At 44.6% G+C, this 17,250-nt stretch overlaps 1 protein-coding gene and 1 long non-coding RNA gene across 5 annotated transcripts in view; both read left to right on the top strand.

Moving 5' to 3' along the window:
• ELMO1 (engulfment and cell motility 1) overlaps positions 1-17,250 on the top strand; it is a 540,114-nt gene that overhangs the window by 14,073 nt on the left and 508,791 nt on the right. The window contains exon 1 of one of the 4 annotated variants that reach the window (XM_035020919.1): positions 6,431-6,546. The exons of 1 other annotated variant lie outside the window; for it this stretch is intronic. The gene's annotated coding sequence lies outside the window, so the exon portion shown is untranslated. Of the gene's footprint in view, positions 1-6,430; positions 6,724-8,881; positions 9,434-17,250 lie in introns of those variants that run through there. 2 more of the 4 variants (XM_035020915.1, XM_035020916.1) reach the window with 2 other exon arrangements.
• On the top strand, positions 9,441-15,610 carry LOC118020974. The gene is made up of 2 exons (XR_004682067.1): positions 9,441-9,616; positions 13,231-15,610. It is a non-coding gene; the product is annotated as an uncharacterized LOC118020974 (long non-coding RNA).

The raw sequence follows: 17,250 nt of genomic DNA, 5'->3' as shown, positions 1-17,250 counted from the left end.
CCTTTTACTTTACCCATTCATGCCCCCAATACTAGACTCATTAGGGGAACAAATCCACATACTTGGAAGTGAGTAATTACTGTTCTTGGTCATAAATGGTATTGTATTAACATGAGAGCTAATATTGTACTGCCTCCATATTTCATCTGAATATTTAGCTAAACTTTTTTTTCTTTTTTATGTAAGTCTTAAGAACCATATCAAGTTCAAAGCCTTAAAATTGGCAATTAATAGTAAAATTACTACTCTGTTTTTAATGATCTTTTCACATTTAATCCTTCCACCCCTTTTTTCCTTTGAAATGAAAGAAGACAAAAAAAAAAAAGAAGAGAGAAGGTCATATTTGGGGGCAAACAATAGAGTGTTGACAAAGAACTGCAAAAATTGGGACATGGTCTTGAAATAAAATTGATGGCATGGTGGATCTTTGAGAGTTGAAAGTAACCTTCAATCAATCTGGGTCCTAAATCCAAAAAAATCAATGTATATAAAACTACAGATGATCCAAGTTTCTCTAGATATATATGTCTTTGGAGAGACCATGCTGGTAGGTGAGCTGAGGTGTGCTAACCCACTGAATTGTACACGGTGACCCAGGAGGGGAAGTTGGAAGATGCCGTTGTGATTTTTGGAGATGATGTAAGGAAAAAGGTGGAAGAACAAAATGGCTCAGGGTGTCTAATTAGTGTGTCATGTGCCTGGACAAAGAGGGAACAGTGTTTCAGGAGAATTCTGAGTGGTCTCTGGAGGGTACTACTGGGTGTTCTATAGACCAAAAGAAGAGCTTTTTAAAAATCCATTTTAATGAGGCATAATTTATATACAATAAAATTCACCTTTTTTAAAAATTAAAGATTTTTATTTTGAGATAGTTGTACTTTCACACATAGTTGTAAGAAATAATACAGAAATATTCCTTGAACCATTTATCCAATTTCCTTCAATGGTGAAACTATAGTAAAATATCACAATACTACACTATTGTGCAACTGTTATTGACCATATCGATGTCAAAATCTTGATTGTGATATTGTATTCTAGCATTATTGTAAAATGTAGTGTATACTATACTGTACTGCTGTACTGTGCAATATCACAACCAGAATATTGACATTGACACAGTCAAGATAAAGAGCAGTTCTATCACCACAAGGATCCCTCATGTAGCCTTATATAGCCACATGCCTCGGCTTCCCCCACTTTCCCACTCCACCATCTCTGACCCCTGGCAACCACAAATCTGTTCTCCATTTCAACAGTTTTATCATTTCAGGAATGGCATTTAAATAAAATCAGATGGTATGTAGCCTTTTAAGGGTAGGATTTTTGTCACTCAGCATGATTCCCTGGTAATTCATCCAAATTGCTATAAAAACCAATAGTTCATTCCTTTTTATTGCCGAGTAGTATTCCACGACAAAGATCACCCCAGTTTGCTTAGCCAGTGAAGGATGAAATGTACTAATTTTAAGTTTATGTTTTTGATGAGTTTTGACAAATTGATGCACCCATGGAATCACTGCCATAAGCATAAATGGGACAAGAGAAATGAAAATATATGTTCACATACAGACTACATGAATGTTTGTAGCAGTTTCACTCACACTAGCTAAAAACCAGAAGCTATCCAAATGGCCAACCACAGATGAATAAATAAATAATCTGTAGAGCGCAATACTACTCAGCAGAAAAAAGAAAGGAATTACTGATGTAAATATCACACATGGTAAAAGGGCAAGACCTAAAAGAATACATGCCCTATGATTCCATGTAAGTGTATTTCTAGAAAAGGTAAAGCTTTCTTGGTGTCACAGAGCAGATCAGTGATTGCCTAGGGCTGAGTGAGCGGAAGGGAAGGATTGATTGCAAAGGGGCACAAGAAAACTTTTTATGGTTTAAGAGAACATTTTTAACCTTAAGCTGGGGAGAATCTGTTGCTCAGAGTAGAAGAAAACAAGGAAGTGCTGAAAAATAAATTTGTTTATAGGGGATAGTAAAAAGAGTAAAGTAGGGATAATAGATGCCCAAAGAACCAAGGTATAGAAGAGTAATGAACCCCAAAGGTGAAAATAGAGGAAACTTGAAAGACACTTATCAAAGCTTCAAACTTCAGAAAGCTGATTGGAGCATTATAACACCAGGGATGTGAGTCTCACCTACTTGATATCAAGTTTGTAATATGCAGATCCACCCTTACTTGGTTTGTGATCTTTACACAGATGTGTGCCCTGTTCTTCTTTGGGTCCCCAAATAAAACTTAGTCCTATAAATGCAGAAGGAAAGAGCATGGAGCCTGCAGGTGTGGAAATTATGCGGGAAAATTGACAGCAAAATTCTCTTGAGTCCACTAATTGGTAAGACATGAAGTTGAAATTATCTCCAACAGCAGAAAGCAAACAAGGAACAATTTCTTTGTTTTTCTTGGGATTGTTTCATGACAAAATATACTGTGATATTTTCTACCAATGCCCTGCTAGGAGCCCTCTCCATTCTTCCAAAAAGTATATAGTGCTGATATAGCAAATGGGATGCCCAGATGGAAGTAAGACCTTTTAGCCCAATATATATCCCCAAATCCTCCCACCCTTGAAGGATACAGTGCTTTCCTGGTTGTAGGGAGAAAGACTGGAGCAAAAACAATGAAAGACAATAGGATTGGAGATAGGAGCTCATTCTAAAAGAGAACATAAAAACAGGTCCAAAGCCAGGTGAGAGTGGAGGGGAGCGAGGCAATTCCAGGCGGCCTGGAGGTGGGAGAGAAGTAAGATATGGTTACTGGAATTCAGAACTGGGGAAACAAACTAAAGTAAATAGGAAGCAAGCTGGAATCAAACTGTAAGTGGGAAGAATTATCAGAAGATGCTATAACCACTGGGTAAAAGAACGTTGTGGAATAGGATATTCACGTAGTGCAAAGTATCCCCACACATTTCTTTTTTTAAAAAGATTTATTTATTTATTTATTTGAGAGAGAGAGAGAAAGAATGAGAGCAAGAGAGAAAGCGAGCACGCTCAAGTGGGGAGTGTCAGAGGGGGAGGGAGAGAGAATCTCAAGTAGACTCCGTGCTGAACACAGAGCCCGATGTGGGGCTTGATCCCATGACCCTGAGATCACCACCTGAGCCGAAACCAAGGGTCAGAAGCCCAACCAACTGCGCCACCGAGGCGCCCCACTAGGACAGATTTCTTATTAATTGTAAAGGGAAAATGCACTTTTTCACTGGAGTGATCTAGTTGTGGTGACACTTACCAAGTGGGTAAAGTTAGTACCACCACGAGTGGCGCAGACTGACAATGGATATACCAGTGTGATGCAGTGTCGAGTGCCCATATCACTCTACCAAAAATGATCCTGAAGCTCAACTCCTACGGAAAAGCACAAAGGATAAAGGGTGAAGTGAAATGACACCATAAGAAATGGACAAATCCAGATTGTGAGCTATTCTCTAAGACGGTTTGCCGGGACCCTGCCCCTTATTAGGAAGAGTGATTAGAAATACAGGTTCTATTTCCTCCCCTTCATTTTTCCTGCTGAAGGGGGGGAAGTCAGAGGAGGAGACGAACCATGAGAGACTATGGACTCTGAGAGACAAACTGGGGGTTCTAGAGGGGAGGGGGTGGGGGGGTGGGTTAGCCTGGTGATGGGTATTAAAGAGGGCACGTACTGAATGGAGCATTGGGTGTTATACGCAAACAGTGAATCATGGAGCACTACATCAAAAACTAATGATGTAATGTATGGTGATTAACATAACATAATAATTAAAAAAAAAAAAGAAATACAGGTTCTAAATAGAAGGAAGGGGGCATTTTATCTCCTAATACTGTAGGCCATAGATAAAGTTAATGGACAAGTTAGAATCTGGATGACTAAAGAAGAAACCTCAGACAGACCCTTAGATCCAATGCTTAACAAGAAAAAAATTGGAGGTTAAGAACAGGGTCTCACTATATAGCATTTGTGGAATATAAATAAGGCGGGTGGGGTGGGGGGAAGGAAAAGGAAAAAAAAATAAGAGGAACTAGTGAACCCAAAGAATCTGATCCTCATCATGGCAGAGAGAGCCCATTAGTGGGGTGTCATCCAGAACCATAGTATTCTTACCTAATCTGTGGATGTGGGGAGAAACTGGGTGCCTGCATCAAACCTGAAAAGACTTCCAGAAGGTGGACCAGGGGCTTTGGTCCCAGATATCAACCCCATAAGCACAGACATGGCCTAACAGTAACATAGCAAAGAATTTCCAGTCTTTGCTTTGTCATTGGATCAGTGGTGAGATAAATGCATTTGAGAAAGAACTGACAAGACCCCAGGCTGTATTAATTGTTTTTAATGGTTAATTAATTTATGTGACAACTAATTTTTTTTTTAAAGTCGAGACTTGGGTCCTTCAAGGGAAAGATGGCTAAGAGGAGAGAGATTTGAAACCATAGGTTATGAAAAGGAGTTAAGAGTAACCGAGAACATTTAATCCTCAGGAGAGAATGTTTAGATGGGATTCGATGTCTGTCTTCAAAGATCTATCTCTAAGGTTATCTCTTGGAGGAAGGATGTGACTCACTCCATGTTAACTGCAGAGGGCAGAGCTGGGACCAAAGGTTACAAGGAGGTGGATTTGTCTAATTGCTTTGCAAGAGGAGACACAGAGTTCCCTATTTACTCTTGGAACAATTATGACAGCTAACATTTACCGAGTGCTCATGATGTCTGCACTACAGTTAACATCTTTATATGCCTTAGCTAAAAAGTGTGGATCAAATTCTTAGTTATCATTACAAGTGCCTCAGAGCATCATTTAGTAAAGGCTCCATTTACTGCCTGCTTATTAAATTACTTCATTTTGATAGTTACCCTGTTTACTGTTATTATATCATCATTTTACAGATGAAGAAATAGAGAAGGTAAATTACTTTTCTGGACTCATGCTGTTTTAAGTTATTGGCTTATAGTGGTGTGGACCCAAGTCTTCCTGCTACTAATATTGCCTCTAGAGGTTATGCATATAATAAGAGGTCAGATCAGGGCTTTTCATGAGAAATATAAGCCAGTAATGTGAGCCACTAATGAGAGGCATATGTGTAATCTCACTTTTCTATTAGCCACATTAAAAATGTAAAAAGCCTGGTTGGCTCAGTTGGTGGAGCATGGGACTCTTGATCTCCTGGTTGTGAGTTTGAGCCCCATGTTGCGTGTAGAGACCACTTAAAGAAATGGAATCTTAAAAAAAATTTTTTTTAAATGTAAAAAGAAACTAGTGAAAATATTTTAAATTATATATATTTATATTTTAATCCAATACAATAACCCAACTGACTCATCACATCTTAAACTATTATCATTTGTTGAAATGATGTCATCAACACAAAAATTATTAACAAGCTATTTTACATTCTGTTTTTCACACTAAGTTCTGTGTCCATTCTACACTTACAGAACATCTGAGGACTAGCCACATTTAAAGTGTTCAAGAGTTGCTTGGGGCTCTTGGCTGCTAATGAACAGCCAGCACAGGGTTAAAATTTAAATCTCCTTGGGGGAGGGGGTGGGACTGCAATTTAAAGAGGAGTTTTGCCTTCTACCTTAGATTCCAGTGCCTCCCTGCTCCAGATTTATCTCCTTTGCCAGTTTGGAGGGAATGCATTAGTAACCGCCTTTGTCTTTTCCGCCAGAGCCAATGTAGATATTTCTGATTTGGGAGAGCACAGGTGTTTCTCCTGCAACCTTCCAACGACTGTTATTTCCCTTCTGGTAGCTATGCTGGGAGTTAGTTTTTTAATTTTGCTTTGAAAATCAGGTTGCATTAAATCGTGTACTCCAAATACCAAACTGGGGGTAGAAATTCTTGCTTTATGCAAAGTTATGCCAAGTTAGGGAGTCCCCGGCAATTAGAAATAAACCGTGTAAATGCATAGGTGACTATAAGAGGGAGGAAGGGTTCTGTTATTTTCGCCACGCTGCTCAAGGGTAGAGGCAGAGCGGCAGAACAAACACATCAGCCTTTTAAAGTAGCTTTAAAACAACCCACCAAAGTTTCCCCTCGAAATTCCAAACCAGCTGCCAAAAATGAAAGCATATAAAAAGATGCCACGCGCTCTCGGCCTCCCGGAGGTGGCGCTATGACGGTGACGGAGTTAATTAGTGCCTGCAAAGCGCCGCGTGTGAGCTCATCCAAGAAGTCATGCTCTGCACACATATTATTTATAGCCGATCTGAGGCGTGCACGATGTTTGACATTTTCCTTCTTTTTAAGTAGGGGGACTTCAAAAAGTCGAGGGCACCCTCCCCCACCCCCCCACCGACCCGCAGGCAAAGTGCAGTAGGCAGGCTCCAGCGTGCGGGCGGCAGGTGAAAGCGCCAACCACGCGTGTCCCGGCGCAGGTGCCGGGGGCGGCGGCGGCCACTCCGCAGCGTCCGCTCGGGAGGAGAGTTCGCGGTTGATCTCGGGATGCCTTGCAGATGCAAAATGTGTCTCTGGCCAGCAGGAGGAAGGAAGAGGAAGTGAGAGCAGCGGCAGCCGGCGGCGCAGCAGCCGGCGGATCCCCAGTGTAAGTGCGTGTGCGCGGGCGAGGATGGGCACGGGATAGAGGCAGAGCCACCCACACCGCCGCGGCCCTGAGCTGGGGGACAGAGCCTCTGGCCCCCTTTCAGTCGTCACGGGTCGCCAGAGCTCTGGTCGCGGAGAATCCTCGCCGCCACCGCCGCTGTCCTGCGACCCCGGGCAGGTTCGTAAAGTTTCCTGGGCTGGCGCCGCGCCCCGACTCGCTGACCTCAGCGCGGCCGGGGAGGGAGCTAGGGCTGGGGTACCGGAGTAGGCGTCCTGCTCTGGGGAGGGGGGGGACTCCGGGCGCCGCGGAGACACTTTTGTTTCCTCCCTTGGGGCGCCGGGGCTGGAGCGGGGGTGGCCGCGGCGCTCTGGGGGGCGAGGGCTGCGGGCGCTCCCGGGCGCTCCGCAGTTGGGGAAGTCTGGGCAGAGCCGGGCGGCGGGTGTGGGAGTGGGAGCGGAGCGAGCGGGCGCGGGAGATGGAGCGCCGGGCCCCGGGCCCCGGAACCCGCGGAGAGGATTTGGCCGGGGCCGGCTGGTCGGGGCTGCCAGAGGACAGTGCTGCTGGCGCCGGGGGACTGGGGACCGGAGAGTGTGGGATTCGGGGGTTGGCGACCCGAGAGGCTGCGCGGGAGAAGGGACTGGCGGCTCCGGCTCTGGCTTTTCTCCGGCACTGGCAGATGGGAGGGAATCCCTCGGCCAGCGCGCTCCTGGGAGGGGACAGCGATGGGCTAGAGAGATGGAGGGCCCGGAGGGGCGGGCGGGAGGGAGCGGTTGGGGCGGCTGGGACCCTCGGGAGAGGCAGTAAATACCCGCCTCCTGGAGACCTGCTGGGGTCCCCGGCTAGGACCGGGAACGACGGCGGGGGAGGGGGGCTTCGATGGGAGATCCCGGCATGGGGGGGTGGGGCACACGGCGCGCCTTCCGAGAAGGGGGCAGTGGAGCTCTGGGGGTCCTGGAATCCGAGCTGCGAGCGGCGGCGGCGATCGCAAGAGCAGCTTTGAGGAAGAGGAAATACAGAAGTCAGCCGGCCCGGGGGTGCGCGCGTGTGTTTGGGGTTGGGAAGTCCGTGTTGTGTCGCGGGCGCGCGCGAGGGCGGCGAGCGTGTGAGCGAGTGAGCGTGTGCGTGTGTGTGTGTTTGTGTGTGTGTGACCGCGAGGGGCTCCAGAGCTGGGGACTTCCCGCCATGTGACCCTCTCCCGCTTGGGGGCCGTTTGAAGTTGGCAGCTCCGGGCAGAGGTTGTTGGCGGTCGGACCTGCGTTGACCTAAAGCTGCAGGGCTTGGCCTCCCTCAGTGACCTGGCCCCGGGGGCCTCTGGACAGCTCCTGGGACTCACTGAGCGTATTTTGTGATGCCCTGTGCCTCGCACCATGGTCCTGCTAACACTAATTCCTCGTATTCAACACTTCAGAGAAGCTAAGACAAGGGTTTCTGCCTCAAGAAGCAGAGGCGGCAGAGGCGGCAGGCTCCCGGTTGAGCGCTGCCCCTGACTTGGGGGTGGGTGGAGGAGGTGGGGCAATGGAAGAATTTAGGTTTTTGTTTGTTTGTTTATAAAATAAAAGTAATTAATGATCTGTACTTATGCATTAACTCTTTGAGGATTAACTTTGGGAACTAGAAGGACATAACCCGCTCAGGTTCACTTTTAGATCAGAAAGGCTGGCCGCAGCTACTATTAAGGGCGTCTCCGTACCTACTTCTCAAGGTTATTTCAAGAATTATCCTCCCCCAGTTTACAGAACCTCAGAAGCCCAGATCTCCTGCTGTCATGTGGCAGGCTTTTTTTTTTTTTTTTTTTTTTAGAGTTGCCTTCTGAACCTCTGCTCTTTACCATGGTACATTTCCTCTCTCTTGAGGGCTGTGGTTAAATGTTGCCTTTTTTCCTACTTCATTACTCAGATTTTTTTCTTCTTTTTTAAATTAGAAGGACTGGTTGTCTAATTGGGAAATTGTGAGGGAATGACCTGGAGTGTTGGAACTCTGCCTGGGGGGGAGGGGGCTGCATTGGTCAGGAGGGAAGGGAACTGGGGAAGAAGCTTGGTAGATATCAGGGCAAAGGAGGTTGTCAAGCAGGCCCAGGCCTGGGTCTTGTGGAATCCAGGAGCAGGCATTGGGCTACAGGGTGGGTGGTGTTATTAATGGTCTTATCTCCACCCCCACTCCCATGTCTTATCTTTCTGCCTTTTTTTTTTAAAGATTTATTTATTTATTTTAGAGAGAGAGAGTGCAGGAGGGAGGGGCAGAGAGAGAGAGAGGGAGCGAGAGAATCTCAAACAGACTCCGCACTGAGTGGAGAGCCCAAGGTGGGGCTCCATCCCACAACCCTGAGATCATGACCTGAGCCGAAACCAATAGATGCTTAACAAAGTGAGTTACCCCGGTGCCCCTCTTGCTTTTAATTGCAGCCATTCTGACCACCTTCCATTCTTCTTTTTCACCAACTTCTCTCCCCAGGGCCTTTGCACAAGTTACTCCTTTTGCACAAAGAACTTTTCCCAACAAGTCCAGATGGCTCACTGCCTTGCTCACTTCAGGTCTCCACCTAGTTGTCAGCTTACAGGCAGCCTTTCCTGATTACCTCATGTAAAATAGCAACCAGCCCCTCTCTGGTCCTTTTAAGTTACTCAGTTTTCCCCCTTAGCACATATTACCCCCTGGCATTATTTTGTTTGTCTTTATTTCATTTGTTTATTTGATTATGTCTGTTTCCCCCATTAGGACAGAAGTTCCATGAGGGCAGGGACCTTGTCTTGTGTCTAGGTCCAGAACCTAGACTGATTCCCAGCAGAATAGGTGCTCAATAAATACTTGCTGATGGACTGAATAAGAGATGCATATTATGGGAAATATACCAGGAAAATATTGCAGCATCAGTGGCAAGTGAACCCAGGTAACAGGCTTTTTTTTTTTTTTCCTTTGTCCTTCTCACCATGCCCAGCCGCTCCTCTTGCAGACCCTTTTGTGCTTGAGCCGACTCAGAATTTCAGCCTGAAGAAAGGAACAGAGAGGTGATTCCTTGGGAGAGTGGAAAACCAGTACAACTTACTGATAGCACATAACCACTTCAGATCTGGTATTTGTTTATCATACTCCTTGGAGAAAGTCTTTTCAAAACATGTGTTGCTTTAGCCAAAGAAATACTCCCCTAGGAAAAAGAGCATTACTGTGCATGGATTGAAGTCAGAGATAGACACTCTATCCCGCTTGCCTCCCAGAAGATGGAGGTGAAGGCAGAGGGGGAGAAGGGGTAAGGGAGGAAGGACAGGGAGGCAGAAAGAGACAGGGAGGCAGAAAGAAACTGGGTGGCAGATGCAGGGGAGAAGAGAAATGAGAAATGTCTAGGAAAAGAAAAATAAGAGAGATAACAGATGAGAGGTTTTTATAGTGCTTCTAAATCATAAGCATTTATGAAATTACAGTATTGAGATAGGACAATACTTAAGTGTTTTAAAGTAATTTACCCCCTTTGAGTGTTTGGTGTGAACGGGTGGGGAGAGGTGGAGGAAGGGAGTCCTTTGAAGTCCTTGCAGAGAGGGTGTGGCTGGGGCTGTGCCAGGGGGCTCTATGGAGTGCACACTTTGCTTACCTTATCACTTTTCTTAACAAGAAGGTTTAGTTTAGAGCTAATCATTCCTACGGAGGACATTTCCTGTCCCGATCTAAGACAATGCCTACCCTTAAGGTTTGTTTCTGAAGCCTGCAACCACTTTTTAATGCCTGAAACCATCCAAGTGGGTAGCTTGGTTTTTCAGACCTTCATTTTGTTGAATTGGGAAAAGGTGGGGAATTACTAAACGCTCTCTGCATCACAAAGCCTCATGTGTTGCTGCTAATTACACAACTCCAGTTCTGCTTCCTTCTTGTCAACTAGTCTGTCTGGTGTTTTTGAAGTTTAGGCTTGCAATCCAGGAGTAGACTGGAGTATCAATTTATCAGGTCCAAACCAGCAGTTTAAAACATGAAGTGGAAGAAAGTACAATGGAAAAATAGGGCGTTTTACAACACAGACACTGAATCTTAAGGTCAAATGTATTGCTTAATGTGGTAAAAAAAAAAAAAAAGTCTCTTTTAATAATTCTGGAGGCGCTAGGAATCTACATTTTCAACCAGTTTGCTAGGGATTCTGATGAAAGTGGTTCACAAGGCCGTACTTTAAGGAATATTTAGCTGCTCCCACCTCTTACAAAGTGCTGTTGGTTTAATCTCCTGCAAGAGCTGCTATTTACAAATGTTCAATCAGATGCAGTAAAAGCATCAGCCATGGACTTAACTTTTAAAATGCTGCTGCTGATAGAACTTGATGGTGCGCCAGGTCATGATGCCGCCATATTGGCAAAACTGGAAATCCAGGTGGTACGTTTGTCACCTAGCGACATGGAGAGGCAGCAGATTCATCTGAAATAACTCTTTAATCTTACTAAGAATAAAATGATGCAATGTACTCTTTTATGGCCAAGTTTTAGTTTAGAGCTTTGGAGGTCTTTAAGCTTTTCAGGTCTTTGGAACTTGACTCTGCTCAACTTTTCATTGTTTACACTCACTATTCTCCATATGCCTGTTTTAATTACTTTTGGATGTTTGCAGAGACAGTAGTCACGTTTTCTGGGGGCAACCACTGTCGTGTACCTAAGTAGATAAAACATTTTAGGTGACTTGGGCTTGGGACAGAGCAGCCAAGGAAGAGAAAGGATGAGAACTTTAGCTCTATCTGAAACACAGATGTTGAAGACCAACCATCCAGGCGACAGAGTGTGACTGCCATGAAAACCTTTGACTAGGCCTAGCACCACGTTATCAGGGACAGCAAAGCCACCCCTGCGTGCATCCTACACACATGGGTTGCAGTTTGCAATCCCCCTGATGATTTAGGTTGTCTGAGTGTTAACTATTAGAACTCATTTATGAGAGCCAGCGCTGAAGCCCGAAGAACACTGTTAGGATCCAGGATTAAGTTAACTGTGTTTTCCACACTTTCCCAGGATAAGTGCAGGTACAGTTTGAGCAGAGTTCTGTCACCGGCCTAAGGTGGAGTAACAGTGAAGTATCCAGTAGGAATCTGTGTGGGAGAAGGAATGCTGGCTCATCAAACAGAATTAACCACAGCAACAACCTGGTGTAGCACTGAGTGGAGAGATTAGTCACATGTATAAATAGAAGGAGATGACGATTCTCAGTGTTCTAGGCCCCCACAAACACTGGTTTCCAGAATCTGAGCAAGATTATTATTGGAACCTCAATTTTAGGAATTGAGGCTATAGTTTTGGCTATTTTAGTTCTCACGTTTAATTCAGGGAACAGAACTTTCCTCAGTTAGAAAACGTTTACTACTTGCTGGACTCCAGGACTGCTGTGTGTCTGGTGGGTCGTGAATAGTGGTTGGAAGGCACCATGGTTCTGTAAGCCCTGACGGAGCGTTGCCCCAGAGATCTTGGAAGTCACAGGATCCATGTGAAATTTCCCTTCCTGCCTCGACAGCTGACACCCTTCTTCCTGGAATGCTGCTTTGGAAATGGTGGAGAACAGGCAGTAGAGTGTTATTATCCCGTTTTATATAGATGTGGTTTGGAGGACTGAAATGTCACAGGGATAGTTGGAGAGTATATCTGAGCCCACACCCGGCTTTTCCGACTCTTTTCCCCCTGCTGTTCCTTTCCCAGGCACCATGATGCCGGTATTGGTTATTTTCTGCCCTTGTTGATTCTCCTCCACTAGCCTGGTCTGAGGCCAGGACCCCTGTGTGGAGCTGTGCTGCAGGGCATCCAGGGAGCCCTTCACACCTGTATGCTGGTAGAAATGCCCTGGGTTGCCATGGCTCCCAGGGCGGTGTCTTCTGCACTGAGGCCGAGTTTGGCCAAGTTGGTGCCTCTCTTTGGGTATCTCACTCCACAGCTAAACTTCTTAGCCTTGAGAGAGTTAGAGGATCCTTTCTTGGGGACAGCATGCCCATCACCGAAGCTCATGATATTGAAGCAGATAAGCCAGAATGGAATTCATTAATCAAAAATGAGAACAGTGTTTGCCAAGGAGAATAGACACTTACTCTTTAGCAAATACTTTTTCCCCCGCTCTGTGGATGAGTCATGGTAAAAGCAAAAGCATGGAACCAATTGGTGGTGGGAAGGGACCAAGTAGGGGGTAGGGAGTACATATAACAGAGTCTTGACTTTTGCTATTTCTCTGGGCCCATAGATTAATACCAACGAAGGGAACCAGAGACTGGAGTCTTTAACCAGGGTGGTTTCTCCCTTGGGAAATACCGAGGCTACTGATTGTGTTCATTTTCTACTTGCAGGCTATTGCCCCTTCTATGCTGACCCTTTATTTCAGGCAGCCTCAACCTCAGCACTCTTGATGTTTGGGGCTGGATAATTCTCTGTCGAGGGGTCTGGCTGGTGCATTGTAGGAAACTAGCTTTTTTGGCTTCTACCCTCAAGAGGCCAGTAGCAACACCCAGTCGTGATAACCAAAAAATGCCTGTGGTCCCCTCGGGGGCAAACCCGCCCCCGCCCCAGGTGACACCCTCCCCCCCAGCCATTGTTTTGTTTTCTTGCATAAGTTAAGACTAATGGTGTGCTGTCAGACAGACTGGACTTGACAGCAATATTAAGTACCCAGTTTTCTCTTTACAGCCTAATCCTTAGACCCTAATGTGGTATATTCTCATACATGTTCTTTAATTTCCTCTAGATCTTCGGATTTCCTCTGGAGCTTCCTTCCCTCCTGTGTTACCATTGTCTTCCTAACCCAGCTCAGCTGTGTTTGAATTTCCTGTGTGTTTCTTTCTGGTATGCTATGGCCGAAGAGACCTATAGCTAGTGATTTTATGTTTCAGTTTCCACACAAGGTCTAGAATCCTGGCCACTGGTTGCTGCATTAACCATAACGTCTACATAATGGGAATATGATAAATGAAATGAGGGGGGTAGTTCACGAAGCTCAGTTTGGCTCCTTCAGAGGCCTCTGTCACCAGATTAAGGCAGTGTCTGTGTGGGAATGAGTGAACAGGGTGAAAAGCCTCCCCCTTTGCTTGTACAATGGACCTTGGCTAGTTGGGTCGTAATAGATATTGATATTCCATTAGTGTGACCAGGACGTTGTACTGGTCAGGGGAAAAGCTTTCAGGTGGGTCTCTCTGTGAAGTCCTTTCCTGCTCTAGCTGTGAGATTTCTGTCCTAATCTTGCCACATTTATTTTCTTATGTAATTATCTGTCGACCTTTTATTTACCTTCGGTGTCTGGCTGCAGGAGCAGGGTAGAGCAGCATCTACTGGCTTAACCAACCTAGAAATCCTGCCGGCTGGCATACGGGCTCTGTCTCCCCAAGGCCAGCAGCCTTCTTCTAAGTCACAGCCCTAGAGCAGCCCTCCACCCTTCCTTCCGCCCTTTGTGCCTTTTTTTTTTTTTTTTTAAAGTTTGAAATTGCATTTAGAGAGCCAGCATTTTGTGCTGTGGGGTTCTGTGGCTGAGCAGTACTGGATGAGCTGTATTTTCCAGGCTGCTACACACAATTACCCTTAATTTTGAAGCGTAATGCATTTCAAAATAATATATTTTTTTTCCCCCTGTTTTCAGGCTATTTAATCCAAATACGGAGCCACAGCTGGCTTTGCCCATGGCCCTGAAAAGGCATGTGGCTTGGGAGGTAGAGCTAGTGGAAGGACTTTGGTTAGATTGCGTATTTTTGGCTGAGTGAAGAGTGAATTCCAATAACACTCAGTAAGGCTGGTTTTTTCTTGACTCCTGACCACCTTCCCCCCTTGCCCCGCCTCACCATTTTCATAGCATTTTTAGAGTGGACCCTGCGCCCTTGTTAGTCCAACACTGGGCCACTCTGTGGGAAGTGACTGAGTACTCAAAAATTCAGATTTGGGGGAAGGGGACTGATTCTTTCATACACTTACTAGTAAGCATATGTGTATGTATGCGTGACAGAGAAAGATACGTACACACACACACACACACACATACAAACCTCCATGCAGCTTTCCTAATAATGAAGTCTTTAAAAACAAAGAAACTTATCATATCAGCTCCTAAATCCCATTTTCTCCAGTGCTTGTCACATTTATAGCAAGTCACTACAAATCTCATTAAATCAAAACCTTTATCCAGAAATGAATATGTTTCCGTCCTCTTTAGACTTAACTCTACTGCCAGAAAGTGACTTCAACTCATTAGGACTATTTTCTCAATTACCATCCATTCTTTAATCGAGAGTTTTGGGAAATATTTGCCTGGGTTTATACAAGAGAAGCACAATAAAGATTTATTTATTAATTGTAGCATATTTACAAAAAAATGTGTGGTTTACCCTTAAAATGCATATAAATGTTTTCAAATTGAAATATTGCTAGGCTTACAGCTCCCATCATAATACATTATTTACATCATTCATTCATTCATTTATTCAGCAACCATTTTGATTGCATTTTATGTTCTGTAGTCAGGGCACTTCCTGCACATTATAAGATCCACTTCATATGGGACAGTATGGGAAGGGGGGCTGTGTGGGAGATAGACCCATTAATAGGTAGTCATAAAGGAGTGTGATAAATGTAAGTGTATGTAGAGTGTTTGCAGATCACAGAAGAAAGAGTTCACAATGAAGTGACTTTGAGAAAGATCTGGAAAGCTGAGCATTAAAAGAAAGAACAAGGAATACAGCAATCAGGGTAGTCAGGAGGAAGTTTGGAAGAGGCCTTGTGTTGACTCTTCTGGGAGCTGGGCATTTGGATTGAGTGGAAAGGAATAGGGAAGGAAAATACACAATTGGAAGTCAGTGAGAAATCTAACTCCCAGGGCAACAGGGAAGGTAGATTAGAGGGTGAGGAGGAAGGACAAGGAGAGATGGAAGCTTTCACCTCCTTCCTTCTGGGCCTACCCTAAGAAACACTCAATCTTGGTCAAATGAATAAATAAATCAAGGTGCTTGCTGTGTAAATGCAACTTAAAAACAGGTCTCTCTGCCTCTACCTTCTAGCGTGAGTAGTGGACCATTCTCTTCCTTTAATGAGACAACTTCTGGAGACCCCCTGGCTGGATGCAAGTCAAAGAGAAAGGATGTTGACATTGATGAAAAAAAAAAAAGATTTGGGGAGCCTGGGTGGCTCAGTCGGTTAAGCGTCTGCCTTCAGCTCGGGTCATGATCCTAGGGTCCTGGGATCGAGCCCTGCATCGGGCTCTCTGCTCGGCGGGGAGCCTGCTTCTTTCTCCACTTGCTGTTCCCCCTTCTTGTGCTCTCTCTCTCTGTCAAATGAATAAATACAATCTTTAAAAAAAAAAAAAAAAGATTTGGTGGCTGATTGGATTTGGGAAGAAGGAAAAAGCAGGAGTCTTTGAGGTTTAAAGCTAAATATATACATGCTTGTTGGTGAGGGTTCAAGTATCTTTTTGACTGTACCTGTTGACCAACTTGGTGTAAGTTAATTATTATTCCTAGCCTCAATTTTCTTATCATTCAAATAGAAATAATCTAAGTCCCTACCTCTTGGAGCTGCTGAGGGCATTAAATGGAATAATGATCGGAAAGTAGGATCCCCCCAAAAAAGCAGTGCATTGGATTTGCTGAGGTTATTATTACTAAATCACTAGATTCCTATTCAGGTGTTTTATTCAAATATCTTGCTAAAATCCTTTAAAGACATGCATTTATTATTTCATCTTCTTTATGAGTTGTAAGTAGCCCAGGAAATTCCTCCTAAGATTTTTGCTAGACTGTTCGTTTGATTTATATAACTTTTCCTCAAGCACACAAAGAGGTAGACTGCTGAAATACAGGTCAGGGAAAATTACAATCGATTGTAAATTAAAAGAACTGACATAATGAATCCTGTTAGCAACCTGAGGTCCTAAGGTAAAGCTCTTGTAAATAGGTCTCTATCTCCCATTCACTTGGAACTAACCTGGGGTTTTGCTGTTTTATTTTGTTAGTATTTTGCCTTGTGTAGAGAGAATGGAGGTTGTTAATTGGGGCTCCTTCCCTTTCCTTGAATCCAGCTTTCTGGGGGAGGGGGGAGCTGTTTGCACTTGCCCAGCATGGATGGAAGGCCAGTGAGAAACCCCCAGTTAGTAGAGTACTCATGAAGGGGCCATTGACAGAAATTTAATTCAGTTGAACTGGGTTTCATGTGATTGTGTTGCCTACTAAGGAAATTCAGTCGTTTCAATAACACTTGGTAAACGTCCCTTTTTGAATCATTTGGAACATTCCGGTAAGTGGGGGACTGTTAATATTCATTGGCAGGTGGGCGGGAGTAAAGTGTTAATCTTTCTTCTTTGATCTGAGCCTATCAACCCACTTAGAAAATACTCTGAGGATAAAACAGAAAAATAAAAGGATGACTATAGTCCTGAGTGTTAGACCCAGTATAGCTCTGTTGGGCCAGCATAATGAAGCGTACTAACTTTCCCTTTCCAAAGTGTCTCAGGTTGGACAATTCGTTTTATGGCCTCCTAAGTAGAAGCCACCTGTTTCCATTTCTGTTTATTCTTTCTGGCTACTGCCAGTTTGTTTGGGTGACTTTTCAGCTTTCTGTGCCTTCAGGAAGGTAACAACTAGCTCACAGACTCACCAGCTCATTAAGCAGTAGCTCATGTTCCTGTCACTTGGTAATGGCTTTCATGAAGTAGATGGGGAAAAAAAAAAACAACAACCTCCATACAGACATTAAACTGCTGTGAAGTATGGGTGTGCAAGAGAACTGTGCC

This window comes from Mirounga leonina, unplaced genomic scaffold, assembly GCF_011800145.1.
Source record: "Mirounga leonina isolate KUSES-001 unplaced genomic scaffold, KU_Mleo_1.0 Mir_174, whole genome shotgun sequence".
In the NCBI taxonomy this organism is placed as follows: domain Eukaryota; kingdom Metazoa; phylum Chordata; class Mammalia; order Carnivora; family Phocidae; genus Mirounga; species Mirounga leonina.
The sequence above is the reverse complement of the archived record's forward strand: the minus strand, read 5'-3'. Positions and strand labels throughout refer to the sequence as shown.